The sequence below is a fragment of the Rosa chinensis genome, chromosome 2 (genome assembly GCF_002994745.2).
Source record: "Rosa chinensis cultivar Old Blush chromosome 2, RchiOBHm-V2, whole genome shotgun sequence".
Lineage (NCBI taxonomy): Eukaryota > Viridiplantae > Streptophyta > Magnoliopsida > Rosales > Rosaceae > Rosa > Rosa chinensis.
Window position 1 is genome coordinate 58,137,829 of NC_037089.1, and position 15,891 is coordinate 58,153,719.

The 15,891-nt window shown below is 41.9% G+C and overlaps 2 pseudogenes; one reads left to right on the forward strand and one right to left on the reverse strand.

The window, feature by feature from the left end:
• LOC112184620 overlaps window positions 1-7,450 on the forward strand; it is a 33,151-nt pseudogene extending 25,701 nt beyond the window's left edge.
• A 3,088-nt stretch (window positions 7,451-10,538) lies between these two features.
• On the reverse strand, window positions 10,539-12,903 carry LOC112184621 (annotated as a pseudogene).
• Between the last annotated feature and the right edge of the window lie 2,988 nt (window positions 12,904-15,891).

Sequence of the window (15,891 nt, forward strand, 5' to 3'; positions counted from 1 at the left end):
TCCACTCAGGGTGGTTGACGGAGATGCTGATGACCTTCAATGATGTTTCAGGGTTGACAAGCTCCTTTTTTACATATTTCTCCTCATCATCCCTACGGTCCTAAAAAAGATATGGTGTTGGTGCATGGCTTCCCACAGTTAAGATCTCATGGCGGCGCGTCGACCGAGACACAGTCGTTGAATAACATTCTCGTGCCAGTTGTTGACTTGCTTTCACACAGCCAATCCCGTTGGGTGTAGGGAACTTCATGAGAAGCATGTACCCGGCTATGATGCACTTTAGTTTTTTGACCGCTGGTTGACCGATGATGGCGTTGTATGAGCTGAAGCAATCGACAACGATGAACTCTGTATGTATTTTCACTGTGCATGGGCTTGCGTCGATGACCAGGCGCATGTAATCAGAACCAAGCGGTTCTGTGACATCACCAAAGAAGCTGAACAGTGGCTCATGATCCTGTAGTAGCTTTATATTCCGCTGTAGTTGGTAGTAGCAGCCATTGAAGATGACATTGACAGCGGAACCACTGTCGACAAGGACCCTTTCCACTGACCATTTATCAAGCATGGCATCAATCAAAAATGGATTGTAGCGGGGTAGGTGCACGCCGCGTTCCTCCTCCTCCGAGAAGGTGATGGGTTCCCAACCAGCCCTTGGGAGTTTAGCGGATCTCTCATAGCTGATGTTGCAAAATTCCTTAGGGTGGTTAGCTCTTGCATAGCGCTTTCTTGCCCTATGAGACCGCTTTCTTGCCCTATGAGACATGTTGGTGATTGGAGCGCCGCTGTCGATGGTGTTGATGCAGCGCATGGGCTCGATGTTGGCCACCACAGGTGGAGGCTGATGCACCTTGAACTGTTCCAACTTACCATCACGATACAAAGTCTCAATTGCAGTCTTGAGAGCGTTGCAGTTATTAGTGTTGTAACCGCTGTCCTCGTGATACTTGCACCACTTGCTAGTGTTTCTAGATTTTCCCACTCTTGGGTACTGTCTTGGGGGTGGCAGTGGGATTTGGTCCTTGCACTGGTCGTATATCTCTTCATATGAGGCCGTGAGGACTGTGAACACTGCGTACCGCTGGGAGAACTCCGTCTGTTTGTTACGGTTATCCCCCTGGGATGAGCGGTTGCCCTTGTGGTAATGCTGGTCTTTCTGTCGCTTGCTCTGGTGGTTGCCCTGTTGCCACTCTCTTTTCTTATCAGTTGGCGGTGAAGCAGGGGTTTTGTCAGCTGTCTGCTGATGGCTGGAGGAAGGCTGAGTGGCCTTTACTGGTGTTGGCGGAGGAGGTGGGGTTTCTCCATATGTGATGAATTCTGCCTGTGCATGGATGACGGCTTCGCCCATGAAGTGGTCATATGCCGCATTTGGGTGGTTATAATTGAGATGATACAGAAATGGTCCCTTTAGGAGTCCTTGCTTAAAGGCTGCCAGCGCCATTGTTTTATCAAGATCTCGGCATTGATATGCTGCCGCTCGCCACCTGGTGATGAATGACTTCAATGTTTCCTCTATGCCCTGTTTGACGTTGAAAAACTAACTTGTGTTGTGGTGTCGGGCGGCCAACAAGATGAACTGAGAGAGGAAAGCGTTTGACAGTGCGTGGAATGAGTCAATGGATCATGGCAGGCACTCAAAGAACTAACTAATTGCCTCGCTATCCAACGTTTCGCTGAATAAGTGGCAGAGGGTGGCGTCATCGAACCCCTTATTGTTAGTAACTTTTTTGAAGGTGTCCATGTGGACGAAGGGGTCAGTCATGCCACCGTAATGTATCATCTTTGGTATTTTGGCATGTGCCGGCCGGATGGTATGCAGGATCCTGGTGGTGAATGGTCCTGGCCTGGATGCAAAGAGCGGATTTGGAATTGGCGCTGGGGCGCCTGCCTCCGCCCGGATTAGCCTTTGCTCAAATTGTTGCATCCTTTCCAGGATTAGGGCGGTTGCGTCGCCAGCGAGCCCCTCCCGGAGGTTCCTCTATGCCAGCTCCCGCCTCGGGGCAGGTGGATTACCTTCAGTTCTAGCCCTGATTACCGAGCGGTTGGTGTGCGGCTGTGACTCCACTTCCTGCTCCAACATTAGTCGGGGCAGGGGAGGTGGGCCCATTCCTAATAGTTCTAGTGGGTTCAGCGGTACCTGCATCTGTATGATTGGTGCAGGTACTAATCCGCCGGTATTGGGTCGACTACGTCTGGTACTCCTCGATTGCTCTCTCTGCGCTGGGTTAGCATTTGCTTCCAGCGCCTTCTTCAGCTCGTCAAATCTTGACATCAGCGTGGCCACCTGCTTTTGGGCCTCGGCCTTTTCTCTACGCTCCTGCTCGCGCTCCCTATTTGGCTTGTGGAGGTCCGCCAGTGCCAGCTCATACATAATAGCGAGGTCCTGCACCTATGTGCGATTGCTACTCAGCCGAGCTTCCGCCGTAGTTTGAGTTGGTTGGACCTGGGGAGTAATCTGGGGTTCCCTGCTAGGGTTGACTAGTTTGTTGAATAGTGCACGGTTAACGTTAGTCGTTAGGTTGGTGGGATGAGGGTTGGTGGATTGATCAGCCTGCTCTTCAGCGTTTTCCCCGCTACCGTTAGTCATGGTGATTGTTGTGGTGGGATGGCCTTTTGCTCAAGGATTCCCAAAGACGATGCCAATGTTAATGTTTAAAGTTCAGCGGTAGCTAAACCTTGATTAACGCTGGTCCGATGGGAGGACCGTTACTTGCGATTTGATAGATATTCCCGCTACCTGTGAAGTAAAATACAAAGAGGAGTCAAAGGGAGACCGAGCTAGGCGGTCTTCTCTTCTCCGATACCTAAGTTAGTCAATGTATTTATGTTGACAATGTAACAGTAGGTAAGTAGTAAATACATAATTAATGAGGAGAGAGCAGATACCCTTTTATAGGTTGGGAAGAGGCTGGCCTCTTTCTTACTTTCGATGTGGGACTGATATGTTTCAGTTCCCAGCTTCTGGAGCTTCTGATGCTATCTTGGCGCGGCGCGTGGTGGTGCTTCAGCGGTGATCTGGGGGTGAGCAGGGGCTCAGGCGGTAGCCTGCGTAGTTGTGTTTCCGTGGGTTACACAGTTGGTGGTAGTTGGTATAGCTGGCGGTAACATGAGCGTGGCTCATTCTAGCTAATTATGCTTGGCAAATGCTCATGTAAGTACAGGTTTCAAGCCCTGTGCTATGAATTTGGACAACCTCTATGAAGACTCACACAATAGAATTTTATAACAATATATGTGGTCTAAGTACATGAGTTTTAAATTTGAAATTTGTCTCCTATCAATTTGACTTCCCTCGTTGAGGAGTTGGAGATAACTGATGGTGGGAATCTCCTTCCTTTCTGCCAAACATGTTAATCAGACCACAGTTTTATTGTTTCTAGTCGTATGATTAATACATGTTGGGGGAAATTTCGGGTTTGAGATGAGGTTTGGCACCACAGACATTGTGGGAAACTTGCCGCTCAATTTTTTTAGGGTCATACAACAGTTTTATCCTTAAACGTCTTGTGAACTAGTTCATAATTCCATATTAGACGACAGGTTTTATAAAAACGATGTACAAAAAAATATAAATCAATTAGACGACAGAAAACTATAATGTGTCGTCTGATTCAATTTTTGTACTAGTGTATTTAAAATGCAACAAGTACTTGTCTATTGAGTCAGAGCCTTTTTGAATGTTCTATAATGCAGCCTTTAATTGCATAATCAGAAATAATAGCATATCTTTCCTTGAGAGTAAGTCATAATTCCATAGATGTTTGACAACCAATTACTAGAGTAAGTGCATCAACACAAAGTGTAGTTATGATCATAGAAATCACAAAGCTATCCTGCTCTAGCCATTTTTCATGAGGTCTTGTGTTATCAGTTGTAAGAGACCCATCATTGCCAATAAGAAATTGAGGTGGGCAGGGGTGTGAACCACCAACAAACTTCAAGAGACCATGACCTTTGAGGTGATGTTGCATTTGAAAAACCCAAGCAGGGTAATTAGTCTCGTCCAATCTAACCGAGATGGTGTTGCAGGTTTGAGTAGAATACGCCATTTTTCTTCAGAACTGGATACCAAAAGACTAAATCTTGAAGAGTAATCTTGATGAGTAACACAAATAGCTTGATTCATGAACATATTTCAACGAATTAAGAACAAACTGAATAGATCCGAGTAGAGACAACTTCTCTTTCACTGGTAATTGATGATTTTATATCTAGTTTTTTTTGGTTTTCTTGTTGATTTTGTCTGGTATTTGAACAAATTTTGGTTCTTTAGACTGGTAATCGAACAAATAAGGCTACGAAATTAGGGTTTTGAATTGAAATTGCAGCGGAGAAGTGTTGGTGAAGTGATGGTCAGGCCACCATGGGCTCTGATACCATGTTAAGATTTTGATGAAGATGGTGAAAGTTTTTTTGTTTTTTTTTCGTCAAATAGTTCATTCATTACCAGAAAACTTACTACAACTGTAGATGTGCATAAGGAAGTAATAGTCCTAGGCCTAGAAGCCCAATAGACAAAAGCTTAATTAACCTACATCTTACAGAAAATAATAAACCGAGGCCCAAAAGCCCAACAACAATCAAAACAACCCTAGATCTAAAACCACAAAGGACTGCCTCCAATAGACAAGCCGCCGCCATGGCTGCTGCCCACCAAGCTACAGAGAGAGTAACATCGACCAAAGCTTCAGTTCTAAATGCTAAAGATTTTTCCACCATCATTCTCCATACCCAAACAGTCTGCACAAAAAGGATAAAGGTACCCAAAGACATAAAATCGGCAGTCATGGTGGTGGAGACCACCGAGCAACACAACACCATTGGTCCGGCGACGTCCACACACGTCGGGGGAGTGCCGGTTCGGCACCTATTTCCAGGTGTAGAGTTAGGTGTATATCCCCAGGTTGAGCACAAGTGTGGTGGTAGAATTGTGGAAAAAGAAAAAAACGAGGTAGAGGATGAGAAGGGGAGCTGTATAAGGATGAGAGAAGTGAAGATAAATCTGGGCATTTGGAGATAAATTGGGCTGGAGCAAAGAAAAAGATAAAGAAAATGAGACATAGAGCCTCAGATCTAAGACAAAGCTTAGGGAAAACTCACCACAAAGAAGGGTGGAGACACACCACAAAGGGTGAAGGCGCTGACGACGACTCTCAAACTAGCAGAGAGAAAAAACAGTTTGAGAGAGAGAGATAGGTAGTTGAAGATGGTGAAAGGTTGAAGACGAAGAAAAAAGAAAAACAGAGGAAAGCAAAGATAAAACTGAGAATTACTTTGATATCTTTCTGATTGTTTTCAGAAGGACCTAATTGCTTAACACTTCTAATTGCACTTGACCGCTACTTATAGTAATCAGCTACTAACTAATTTTCTTTCTCCCCATCAGATGCTCAACACGTGTAGGCAATCTACAACCCTTATCATGTTGATTTTGTACTATAGTCTTTACACAACTTTGTTCCCCGAAAGTGAGACTGGGAACTCCTAGTTAGGGGTCATCATTTGGCCCTTCGGCCCAAAGCCCGCCCTGCCCATAGGGCCGAAGCCCTACCCGGCCCTTGCATAAGGGCGGGCTAGCCCGACCCTTTCTCAAATAGGGTAGGGTAAGGGCCATGCAATTGAAACCCGGCCCGGCCCTTCGCCCTACCCGTTTGAGCCCGTTAGGGCCGAGCTCAGCCCGGCCCTCTAGGCCCGCCCATTTAAGCCCTAATATTTTCTATTTTAAAAATAAATTTATCTTTTTTCTATAGCATACAACTTATCTCTTTTTTGGTAATTGATTTCCTGAGCTTTATTTTCTTTAATTCTTGTTTCCTTTGTTAAATAAAAATTAATTTAGAGATTTAGAGAGAAAGTTAATTAAATATAACCTCATTAACTAATATTTATAAATGTTATAACTTATAAGTTAATCTCAATATATATATATATATATATATTAAATATGATCAACAAAAAACAATGAGTCTTATATTGCCTATATGACAATGAAGCCACATTTTAAGGAAAAAGAATAATGTATTTCTTTTTGTCAAACAAATTAAAGCCCTTTTAGGCCCATTTCGGCCCTATTTGGAAGGCCGGCCCTTTTGGCCGACTCGGGCTTTTCGGGCGGGTAAGGGTTAACATATTTAAGCCTCGGCTCTACCCTACCCGGCCCTAAATTTTGTTGACTTTGACTAGGCCCCTCCCAGCCCTACCCTAAGTCCTAAAATTTAGGGTAGGGCCAGCCCTAGCCCGGCCCATGATGACCTCTACTCCGAGTGATTGAATTGTGCCGATAGTTGTTGTGTAATATGCCCATTTTCACTACCATGTATGCGATTTTTGCTGGTGTGCTTAGTTATATATCTTCTCGTTAGTTAGTAATGCAGAGATGTTAAAATATGATCAACAACTGTGATATGTATCCAGGAGTAAAATTATGAATGTTCTATGTCAATTATGCCAATTCTGCATTGCAGTTATTTATTTTCTGAGCATTATATCATTAGCGTAAGTTTTAGCCAACTTATCGATCTTCCAAGAGAAAACATGTACATATACTTCCACCACATACTTATGCAGCCATATTTTCTAATTGATGTATATAAGAAATATAAGGAAATTCTGGAAAAAAAATTAATTGAATGTTATATTTGGGGGAGGTAAGAAGAGTATTTGTTTTTTTTTTTTTTTTTTCTCTCTGTCTTTATTTGTTTTTTCATATGAGTTGGCAAAATTTATTGATAATTGAAAAAAGTTGGAGGTCCAAATATCAAATTTGGAGGTCTAACTAGAATCACCCAATTTCAAAACTTGGGTCCAAAAATGATAATTGGTCTGCACTTCTTTCTTTGGTCTGAAGAAAAAAATCAGGACACCCATGGGAATCGAACCCCCAACAACAATGTTAAGAGTCTTGTGCCCTACCAACTGATCGAACTGGAGCATCATTCGTTCAACCAACTCGTTAATATGTAATATATAAATTTTGAAAAACAAAACTGGGGCACGTGACCCAGTGTGCCTCTAACTCCCTCCGCCTCTGGCTGGAGCCCACATACTAAGTGAGGGTGGACTAGATTACTTGGGAAACGAAAAACCGAAGCTTAGTTCATGTTCAATGCTCAAAGCATTTCGGCAATTTGTGTGACACAAGTTATCTTGATGGGTGCGGTTGAAGGCAACAGAATTGCCGGTGGACCTCTCCGTGAGGTGATAGACCCACTATATCCAGGTGGGAGTTTGGATCCATTAGGTCTTGCTGAAGATCCAGAAGCTTTTGCTGAGCTTAAGGTGAAGGAGCTCAAGAATAGGAGATTGGCCATGTTATCCATGTTCTGATTCTTCGAACAGGCCATTGTTACCGGGAAGGGACCAACAGAGAATTTGGCCCACAACTTAGTTGACCCTGTTAACAACAATGCCTGGTCATTAATTTGCTTCCGACTTTGTTCCCGGAAAGTGACACGGAGAAATCCGAGTGATTGAATAGTACCAACAGTTGTTGTATAATTATCCCAATTTTTACTCCCATGCGATTTTTGCTGGTGGCTGGTGCGATTAATTATACATCTGATTGCATGGTGGTCAATGCTGAGGGGTTAGTCTATAATCAACAACTGTGTTACGTATGTATCCAATTATGAATGTGAATTATCAATTATGCCAATTCTCTTTTCATTAATTTCGATATTGTACTTTTTTTTTTGTCCTTAAAATAAGTAATGCCATGTTATTGCGTTTCTTGCACATAATGAAACCATGTAATGTTATAAAAATGTTGAAAAGATATGACAGAAAACACAGCGACTGATTAAATTGAAACAAATTCATGAAGTAATGGCTTCTAAACGATAATGCCATATAACTCGAGCACATGAAGATCAACTTTATGCCTACATCAAATTTACATGTTGCTCCTTTTGTTCATGTAATATCCGGGCGCCACATACTTAAGCGTGAATCCCCACAATTCCACTTATTAAATACTCAAAACCATGTTCATATATTCCAAAATTTTGCAGAAAATAAAAGGAATATAAAATACAAGAAAGCAGCAACTTTAATAACAAAAACTTACGTTGATTTTGGGGCTTGAAAACACGCGCATGTTGGAGCAGGCGTGTTAGGGCAGCAGCAACAGCAACAATTGGCATTAGCAGCAACAACTATTGGTAGCAGCAGGGTTTTTTCGACAGCAGCAGGAGTTGGGCAGCAGCGAGTTTGATATGCAGGGCAGTAGCAAGCAGCAAGATGCGGTAGGCAACAGTGCAGGAAAGCAGCAGCAGTGGCAGCAAGGTGTGCATGTGCAGCAACAGGATGTGCAGGCTAGGTGCTGCAGCAGGATGTGTAGGTGCGGTAGCAAGGAGGTAGGTTGGCGGGCTAGCAAGTGCACGGTAGGGGCAGCAGAGGCTGCGGCTAGGGTTGAAAAGCTGCGGCAGTTTTGGTGATGAGGGTTTTTTAGGGTGTTGTTTCTCTTTTCTTTTTTTCTTAGGCTAGGGTTAGGGCTCGTGCTGATAACGTGTTGTAGAAGAATGGAATTGCAGAGAGAATTGTGTGTGTATCATTGATAATAGGAGCCCTTTAAATAGGGAATTACAGAGTACATAAAAGGTAATAGAATCCGAACATAACTAAGTAATCTAGAACCTTCTCTATTACAACTCAATGACTAAACCCTAGTTTGAAGAGGCACACATTATGTCGACATCCTTCAACAGTACTTTTGTTAAGGGTGAGGTTTGAAGCCCTAAGACATGGTTTTGACATTGTTTTGATTCGTAGTTTTGAAACTAGCTACTTCGTTGTGAATTTGTTTATTTGGTTTTGGTTTACAAATAACTCTTTCATGTTTATGTTTTATGAATGCGCACATAAAATATTATGAACATGTGAGTGGGGGTAGAAATAGGTATTTTAATCTCCTAAACTGTTAATAATGCTTATTTCAATGGTAGTAAAACCTATAGGACAATAGGTGAAACTAAATAAAAAGGATTGCATGCTAGGTAGGCATTCCACACTTGTTCTGGATACTTGTTTCGATCAAACTTCCACATGTGATTAATGCTTAGAATAAATTTTTGATAGGATAGCGTTCTATACCTTGATTGCTTATTCTAAAGGCTTCGTAATGGTGTGTTCATCTTGCTTAAGTAATCTAGGGAAGTAATAAGAACTTATGCAGTGCGTTCATGGTTTGTTCTTGATTGAAACCTTTTCATGACTTGGTAATTGAAACTAGGATAACAAATTTGTCTTGAGCATGTTTTGGTGGTGGATTTCCGAATCTCTAACATCTTCATTCATATCATTGTAAATCCCGCATTGTTTTTATGTTTTACTTTAATTTTTTGTGTTACAAAACCTAAAACCCCCTTTGTTACAATTTCATGTTCACTCATTCTTTCATTATTTTTGTATATATTTATATTCATACTTTGATTCCTTACTTTTTTTATTCTTTATTTATTATGTAATTACTTGTGTACCCTCAATCCCCGGTTTGAACGATCCCTAATTATTCTATACTAACAACTACAATTTTGCAGGGTTAAGTTGAGCGTCTATTTTTAGCGTATCATTGATGAACATCCTATGTTCATAAAAGGAGACTTAATTAATTATGTCCCCCCGTTGCAAAATCTTAATATTAGTATTATAAATGAAATCAGACATGGGGTTGAGCCTCCCAGGTAAGCTGGGTTCCAAACCCCTTTCAAAAAAGGAGACTTAAACCCTAGGCAAAAAGAATGATCGTGGGCAATTCTTTATCATTAATTAGGCATGTAAAATTAGTATTTCTTGTATAGTTCCGCCAAAGAGAAGTCTTGTTTATCAATATTGTGCTACACAAGGTATATCACCTAATATATCTTTTTCATCATTCAGTATCAAATATATAATTAAACTGTATTGGCAGGTGATCATAAACTATCCAAAGATCCAATATCCATTATCCAACTAGCTAGTCGAGAATGCCAAGCCAACTAGACAGTCATTGCGCAATGACTACATAGCTAATGGCAAATTCAATCTATTGGTAGAGATGAAAGCATATAAAATCCTAAAATCAGTTTCCAGTCCATGGAGTATATCAAGGCAACTGTAAACTCAGACCAAAGCAAGACAGTTTTAAAAAATCAGCCAATAGCCACACCCCTATCAGACACACTTTTGTAATGGCTCCAAACAAATGAACTTTTTAGCTGGGCATTGGATCTCACAAAAAAAATTTAGTTAGATTCAAACGTATCGCTAAAATAGTACAAATAGTGCAGATGAATAATCTCATGCATATCAACATGGTTGCGATGACGAGATATACATTGTAGTTTAAAAAAAAAAAATTACGTAAAGATATGGAGTTATGCAAAATTTTGGTTCTCAGCACTGGATCTTTCGGTGAGATCCAACAATAATACTGATGAAATCTCAAATCATTATATTAATTGCATTGCTCACATTTGTTTAAGCTGCAAACTGTTAGATGGATCAATGTTTATTGAGTTTGAAAAGGATAAATAAGATTCCTTATTCAATAGATTACATTAAAAAAACACCACCTACATAAGACGGTAAGTTGGCTTGGCAAGCAAGTGTTTGGCTTTTGACATACTTAAACCGAAATTCTCAGCCATGTCCAAGTCTTGAGGTTGCATGCCAGTTGGGAGCTCCCAGTTAAAGCAGTGGCCCAGCTGTGCCAAAACTAGCTGAATTGTGGTTAGCCCTAATTGCATACCGGGACAACCTCTTCGCCCAGACCCAAATGGGATAAGCTGAAAGTCATGTCCCCGGAGGTTGATATTGTTGTTCATGAACCTTTCAGGATAAAATTCTTCCACATTTTCTGACCAAACATTAGGATCTCTTCCAATGCTCTAGATGTTTACTATGATCCAAGACTTTTTGGGTATGTCATATCCATCGATTGTAATGTCCTCAATAGATTCACGTGGGACTAGTAACGGTGCAACTGGGTGTAGTCTGAAGCTCTCCTTCACCACCATACTCAAGTAATCCAGCTTGGGCAAATCTGATTCTTCTATCAATTTGTCCATACCCACCACACTTTGGAGCTCTTCTTGGAGATTCTTCATGATCCTTGGATGCCTCAAGAGCTCAGCAAGGCTCCAAACAATCATTGTGGCTGAAGTATCTATAGCCACCACGATCATGTCAATGGCATTCATATTTGTTCGATCAAGAAAGTGTACTTGCTCATCATTTGGCTTCAGCGGTTGGTTCGTTAATGAAAGCAACATGTCTACAAAGTCCCCATGCTGGCCTTGTTTCCCATTCTTAGTATTGGAAACTTGTTCATGCTCGTCTAATATCTTATCCAGGAGTTGATCCATCATCTTGCTAACTTTCTTTAAGCGCTTAGTCAATCCCTGAGAGAAAGGAATCATTGCATCATTAAGATTCCATAATACTATGCATGTTATTATATTTTGCTATCTACCCTAAGATCAGATCACCAGAAAAAGGCTTCCCTACTAAACTTTAGTTGGAAGGAAGTGCACTGAGTAATTGAACGTATGAACAAAATTTCCATTCCAGTATCAGTTTTTTAATTACTTGAGGGACAAGAGAGCTACTACTATATTATCTTCGAGCTTGTTCAACTAATCGAGGGACAAGATAGCTACTGCTGCATGACAAATTATAAGACTCGTAGCACTTGAGCAAAAGACTCTGATCAATCTAGCTCCTTATCTAATTAATTAACTTAATCTATGTCATATACTGCTGCTCTACCTCTAACAACGAAAACGTGCAATACTAGGGAGTCATTTTAGGTTTAGATTTGTCTGATTCTTCCTCCATCTCAATTTGAGCAAATTAGGGGAAATTAATCGACCACAGATTAAGCTACTACAGCATCTTTAAAATATTTTTTAACTTCCAAACAAATCCCAATAGTCTAATACCATTCTGCCTGTTTCTATTGTGATTCAAGAAGTGAAATTTTATTCACACATCTTCAATCACTCAATGATTACTCTGAATTGATTACTACTAGCCAGAAGCTGGGTACTTTCCTAAAACTAGGTTCCTTATGTTGATTTGTTGACGTCTACTTCGTTGATATAAATTAGTTCGTAGAGATAAAGAATTCCCTCACCTATACTGTTATTCAACTAGGTTCTGGTTTGAAATTTCAAATAGTTTAGCGTATGGTGATAGTATGGTATATGTAATTGTAAATCAGCTCCATGTATGAATACCTGAATATCAAGTGCAGCAAGGGAAGGAACGAAATCAGATATATTGAAAGCCCCAGCCAATAAAAGTGTCTCCTCAACAATGGCTTTCAAATCATACCTCTCATCCTTTTTACAACCCAACACCATCCTATACGTTATGTTCTCAATCATCACACCAATCTTCTCACCAACATTTATAACTCCACCTTCCTCTATACTTTTCTTCAGCTTTATAACCAGCACTCCCAGTTCCTCCTTTCGCAGCGGCTAGAAAGCCTCCATTTTTTCTTGACAGAGGAAATGAAGCATGCTAAGCTTCCTCATATGGCTCCAATAAGGACCGTATTGGGAAAATATCATTCCCTTTGTGCCGTAAGACAGGTACTCCGAGGATTGGGATTTTGGTCGGCTGACAAAATTATTGTCATGAGTTTTGAGGAATAGCTTTGTGGCTTTTGGGGAGGAGACTACTATGGTAGGAACATTGCCTAGACGAATGAACATGATGTGTCCATATTTTTTGGCCAATTGTTGGAGGCTTCGATGGGGGAGTTTGCATAGCATATGGAGGTTTCCAATTATTGGCAGTGACCGAGGGCTGGGTGGTAGTTTTCTGTGGTTTGATTTTGAGGAGGCAGAGATGAGTGACCAAAGGTATGTGAGGAGAACCAGGAGGATGGCCATTATTGTTAAAGGACTCATTGTTTCTGACTTTCTGGTATTCTAGTTTTTATGGAGCTGAGAGAGAGAATGGGATAAATGGGCCATGGCAAGCTTAGGGACTCATTTATATTAACGGACCAACCCCCTGGTCAACAGCAAATGGACCTTTCAGCTGAGCTGGGTGTTGGATCTCTTAAAAAAATTCAATGCTTAAATGTAATTTGATTCAAACGTATGTACAGTTAATTTTTATTTTTTGAATCAAATAAGAAATTATGTGATATTAGCTCATTCGAGGCAAACAATGTAGGGCACAAGTCCTACTCTTGATCCCAAAAGAGAGGGGTTTGTCACACTCTGGGCACTGTATGTACAGCTAAATTAGTTCAAAACCTTGAGCAAATAAAAAATTTCAATGCATGCCAATGACTGTGCTAATGTGATATACATTGTTGAATTTTTTTTTTAATATATTTAAAAATAATCAATGCAGGATCTGGATTCCAAAACATATTTCTGTTAATTTTTTATCAAGGCGTACCGTATACTGTGCATACGAGAAGGATGACCATTGTATATGAAACTAGATACACGAATACTTGCAAAACAATCAATGTATATATCTAGTTATAAAACCAATTTTCTAAAGAGGTACTAGGAAAAATCCATACATATACCAATTTACACTTAATTCATGCAGGCAAACATTCATTGTAGAGTATTGATGTATAATTTTATTATTGTTTTAGAGAAACAGGAATTGAGAGAAAATTACTGTGTGTTCTCATTGATAATAGGGGTCTCTTTATATAGAGGATTACAAGACATAGAATGTGAATTGTACAAGGAAAGGTAATCATACAATGAATGAATATCTCTAGATTCTTCTAATTAAACCTTATTATCACTAGGTCAAGTAACCTAGAGTTTGGGCCAAACACAAAATAAAGATTTACTTGAACACTCCCCTTTGTGTTGCCCAAACGTGGTGCCTCTATCGTTGCCTCACTAAGAACCATGCCGAGTAACAAAAACTCAGTGGGACAAAAATAACCTCTGTCGAAGGGGGAAAAGAGCACAACACACCCTTCACGCTTCAAGACGAACATGTAGACATCTCCCCCTGATATCTGCGCCTCACTCTGATGACTACGATCATGGGAGTTCAGATAATTTATGCAAGCCAATTTTTGCCACATGTTTCTCGAACGTGGATTTGGGCAATGACTTAGTAAACAAGTCTGCCACATTATCCTCATATCGAACTTGGTTCACTTTGATCTTGAGGAGCTTCTATTGTTGCTGATTGTAGAAGAATTTAGGCGATATATGCTTGGTGTTGTCGCCTTTGATGTAGCCTTGATTTATTTGTTCAATGCAAGTAGCATTATCCTCATAAATGCTTGTTGGCTCATCTGTGGTAGACTTCAGACCACAATTTCTTTGAACATGCGTAATTATGGATCGAAACCATATACATTCACAAACTGCTTCGTGAAGAGCAATAATCTCTACATGATTTGAAGAGGTAGAGACTAAGGTCTGCTTGATAGACCTCCAAGATATCGCGGTCTTTCCTATGGTGAATATATAACTTGTTAATGTCTAAAAGTTCGGCGGTAGCTGAACCTTTGTTAACGCTGATTCGGTGGGCGGATCGATACTTGTGATGCTCTCAAAGCTTCCGCTGCCTGTCAAGTACAATACAAAGGGCGTCAGAGGGAGACCGCGCTGGGCTTTCTTCAACTCTCTGATGCCTAAGTTAATCAATGTATTTATGTTGACAAAGTAGCAGTAGGTAAGTATTGAATGCGTAATTAATGAGGAGAGATGAGATAACCTTTTATAGGTGAGGAAGAGGAGGTTCTTCTCTTTGTTTTCGATGTGGGACTGAAATGTTTCAGTTCCCAGCTCTGGGAGCTACTGATGCCATTTTGGCACGGTGCGTGGCGGCACGTCGGCGGTGATCTGGGGGTGATCCGACGCTGAGGTTGTAGCCCGCCTGGCGGTGTACCTGTATGTCATTCCTTTGGTTGGAATTAGTACCTTTAGCGGTACAATGAGCGTGGCCCATTATAGCTAATTATGCTTGCAAATGTACATGTATGTACAAGTCCCCCAAGTCCCCAGTCAAGGAGGGCAATCTTGGTTGGGGAGTTGTTCGGCGGTTTGAAGCGTTTTCTTCCGCTAGACTTGCAAGAGCATAATTAGCGTCAGTACGTTGTCAACCATGCATGGATTTGAAACGCTTTATACCCTTTCGGCTGGGCCCTTGCTAGGCCCCCCAGGGAGTCCCCCACTCCCCGGCCAAGGTAGACCTCCGGATGGTCGACGGATTGTTCTTTGAGGGGGAGCTGCACGGAGCAGAGGGTGTTGGGTAGCGAGCCCAATCTTTAGTACCCCAGTGACGGGGGTCAACGTGCCTGATCAGGGCCATCGTAGACTGTTGACAAGTCCCCGTGTCCCGTAGGGATGGTCTGACTGTAACGCGGCGTGGCGGTCATTGTCAGAGTGAGGCGTCGCCTCGGGATCCGCCTCTGGCGGATATCCCCCCGCTGACTGCAGCAGGAAGCAGCGTCCAGTAGACGTGCCTGGCGGTATTTTATTGAGCGATATTGCCCTGAACAAAGCACGCAGCTTGCAAGACGAAAAGAGGATTCCGCTAGAGGTGTGTAGCGGAAGACGCCCAGCTTTCAGGATGGCAAGGGAGAAGTTTCGCTGGCGGGGTTTCGCTCAGCGGAGACTTCGTCGCTTGGAAGATGACAAGGGAGAAGTTCCGCTGGCGGGGGTTTCGCTCAGCGGAGACTTCGTCGCCTGGGGGATGACAAGGGAGAAGTTCCGCTGGCGGGGGTTTCGCTCAGCGGAGACTTCAGACGGTTGGTGAATTCATCCCAAGTGGTTACTTCCATCAGACGCTTCGTCTGGTGGTGGTTGACACGTGTCCAACCCGTAGAGGGTTAGCGTGCGGAGGCTTGTCTCCTAAGCCTGGCCGTCTTCTCGCCATTAATGATAGTAATAATGGATTTCGTAACCG